The sequence below is a fragment of the Amphimedon queenslandica genome, unplaced genomic scaffold, assembly GCF_000090795.2.
Source record: "Amphimedon queenslandica unplaced genomic scaffold, v1.1 AMPQUscaffold_11192, whole genome shotgun sequence".
Taxonomy (NCBI): Eukaryota; Metazoa; Porifera; class Demospongiae; order Haplosclerida; family Niphatidae; genus Amphimedon; species Amphimedon queenslandica.
Genome location: NW_003548563.1, coordinates 1,252 through 4,419, shown reverse-complemented (window position 1 = coordinate 4,419; position 3,168 = coordinate 1,252). Strand labels below are relative to the sequence as shown.

The 3,168-nt window shown below is 36.5% G+C and overlaps 2 long non-coding RNA genes across 4 annotated transcripts in view; both read right to left on the bottom strand.

Moving 5' to 3' along the window:
* Window positions 1–527, bottom strand: part of LOC109589551 (uncharacterized) — a 3,360-nt gene extending 2,833 nt beyond the window's left edge. For 2 of the 3 annotated variants that reach the window (XR_002188771.1, XR_002188773.1), the window contains exons 1-3: window positions 343–527; window positions 198–286; window positions 66–140 (exon numbers count right to left, since the gene is read on the bottom strand). This is a non-coding gene — a long non-coding RNA (uncharacterized LOC109589551). Of the gene's footprint in view, window positions 1–38; window positions 141–197; window positions 287–342 lie in introns of all 3 variants that reach the window. The other variant, XR_002188772.1, reaches the window with a different exon arrangement.
* Window positions 528–802: 275 nt separating this feature from the next.
* LOC109589552 (uncharacterized) lies at window positions 803–2,231 on the bottom strand. The gene is made up of 4 exons (XR_002188774.1): window positions 2,097–2,231; window positions 1,965–1,994; window positions 1,433–1,744; window positions 803–1,359 (listed from the first exon to the last, which is right to left on the bottom strand). It is a non-coding gene; the product is annotated as an uncharacterized LOC109589552 (long non-coding RNA).
* Between the last annotated feature and the right edge of the window lie 937 nt (window positions 2,232–3,168).

Sequence of the window (3,168 nt, the reverse complement as noted above, 5' to 3'; positions counted from 1 at the left end):
AGGGGAGGTGGAATGATTGGAATGAGAATACACTGTACATGATATACCAGTAATGGAGGACTAACAGTAATGATCCTTTGACCAGTTGAATCAAATGAGAGACAAAACACTGGAGCAAGATGACCTAGTATCACTGTGTGCTGTGTGTGTAGGGTTACCATGGTAACGGGAGGATTTGTTAATACATGTACATGTACCTTTTTCATTTTAGTGAAGTTGATTGGTTGAATTAGAAGAGAAGCCATAGAAGGAATGGAAGAAAGACGAGTGGAATGTAATAAAGTACCTAATAATAATAATAATAATAATAATAATAATAATAATAATAATAAATAAACTTACAGAGGTGTAGTGTGCTGTCTTTTTGCAGTCGCGACGCCAACGGTAAGCTCACGTGAATTTTATTTTCCAAGTGACGTCATAATGGCTGCCAAGTGATGGCTAAAGCTGTGTTTAGTTTTGTGCAGTTTACAAGATGGTGGGTAGTCTATAGCTCTAAGAAGCAAACTCAAACTTGAAGCAAAAAGGTATATAATCAATTGGTTAGTTTTCAGTCTGAAATGTAAGTATATTTTGCTTGTTATTGTCGCTGTTTGGAAAATGGTGTACACTATCTAGGTATATAATAGTACTGGGACTGGCCAGAACAGCTCAGAATTAGGTATGCAACTGGCCTATCAGTAGATCTTTGTGTATGCAAAGTTTCGTTTTGATACTGTTGTCTAGAACGACAGTTGCATCCATAATGTAGATTCAGCCTGCATGGTCCATTCTTTCATGCCATATTTTGACTGTTCTGTTCCTTTTTTCTACAGATTCCACACTCAGGATCATTAATCAAGTCATTTTACCTCAATAGAATTGTTTGAAATCCTTTTAGAGCTAGATTTTATACTTGTCATTATAGTCATATTATGTGCCATTGACTTTCAGAGACCACAGCATCCTTATTTCTTGCTGGAACAACTTTAAACTTCTGGAGTATATTCTTCTAGCTACTATCTTGTTGTAAGCGAATGGACAAGAAGCTGGAGTTGTCTAGAACACTGTACGCATCCGGTAAAGTCAAGGACATCAGTTGCTTGCAGTTCTGTTATAGTTTATTTAAACTGGTTGATGTTTTTTATAGTGATAAATATGTATGTTCTGTGTATTGTATGCAAATTTCATAGTAAAACTATTAAATGAAAAATAAATATAAAATAAAGTAGCAACTCATTAATTATTCATACTGTCAAGTGTATTACAATAAAATTATACAGGCTCTTATGACTTCCGGTACCGTTGGCGTCACGACTGTTTGTAAGTGATCAGTTGTGAAATCATGTTTTTGATTAGTTAACTTTAACAAACTAGAAACTGAGAGAGAGAATCAGAAAATGAAGGATACTTTATACTGGACAATCACCAAATATTATATTAATAATCTTACCATTATTATAATAATTATTATTATAAATAAATGATGATATCTCATTCCCAATTAGTGAGTGACCTCCCCCTCCTCCTCTTCTAATGGAACCTGATGACTCCAACTGAGAGCACAACTCATTACACAATAATAATAAATAATCTGAGGATATGTGGACATTTCTCTTAGACTAGAGAGAGAGGTTCATTAATAATTAAATTATTGACCACACCCACTAATTAAATATGCGCCGATAATGCGCGCAGCGCGTTTGATTTCCTCAAAAGTTAACTTAGTCTCTTCTCCGCTCCATTTCTTACATTTAAACAACAACTAGTGGATAAAGAGAAGGAGGGAGACAAAGAGAGACACATTAGTAACAATAGATACAACAAAATAAGCTTCAGTGGCCAATAGAACCACTTTTACAGTACACGGTTGGGGGACAAGATGGCGCTCTAGAGAGAAAGAAGCCGGGTAGAAACCTTCTCTATCTCTCCATCTTTCCCAAAGCTTAAGAAAGAGAAGGATTCTTCTTTCTCTTTCCTCTCACCTCCTTTTCTTCCAACTCTTCTATCAGTACCTGTAACAAGATAGAAAAAGAACAAGAATGAGTGACCACGTGTAATGGCGTGTCTCTTCTCTTCAAAAACAAACAGAAAAGACTCGCCCGTCTTTGTCCTACCTTAGCCGCTCTCCTACAAGAGCTCTCCTCTAGAAAACGGGCTATCAGAAAGAAAATCTCTAAATAGAGAGAATGAATGATTTAAGGAGCTATTGGCAGCCATTACAAGGACTGAGATATTAAAAGAAAAGAGATACCGCTTTTCACTCTCCTTCAAACTGACCATTCCTCCTCCTCCAAGGGGGTGTCACTTTCATCAAGCCTGTAGTTACACTTGCGACCGCGATCAAATCAAAATCAAGACATCAAAGGGACAATCAGATTGACATTATTAAGACATTATTATTATTGACATTGCAATCAAGGGATCAAGACAGTCTGTAGCAGCATAGATAATTACTCTATTATTTACTCTATTATTCATTTCCTCTATTATCTATGGTAGCAGGCATCAAGATTATGTATATTTTCCGTATATCTTTGATTATGCAGATCTATGAATTTTTAATTAGCTGTGCACGCATGTGAGCTCATCAAAATCAAGCATCAAGGGAAATCAAGCCTGTAGATCAAGGTGTCAAAGGTCTTTTTATGCAGATCAAAGCTTTTGATCGCGGTCGCAAGTGTAACTACAGTCTATATGCAAGTGACACCCCCTTGTCCTCTCCTCAAGACATTGCTCATTCATGTTGTACTGAGGGGCGGAGTCAGTTATTGCAGCAAAAATGTCAACTAAACCAGAGGAACTGAAAAGAGTCTTTGACAGAGAACTTAGTGAGTAGATATTGATAATAATTGTTTTATTAGTATGTATTATTAATGATAGATATTACTGATTTTCGACTGGTATGGGAAAAAGCTGGTGTTCTTTCAGGACGCTGGGACTCTATTGGTATTCTGTTAGGAATCAGTTCTAATAAGATAGATGAGATAGAAGCAGAGACAAAGACGGCCAGAGGCTGCCTACGGAAAGTATTTGATTGCTGGTTAAAGAAGGACTATGACTATAAGAGTCATGGTGTCCCTACATTAAGAATGGTGTGTAAATCCATTAAAAGTAATAGTGGAGGAGCTGATCCAGCTCTAGCTGATGAAATAGCAAAAGAATTTAATCTTACTAGTAGTGGAGAGG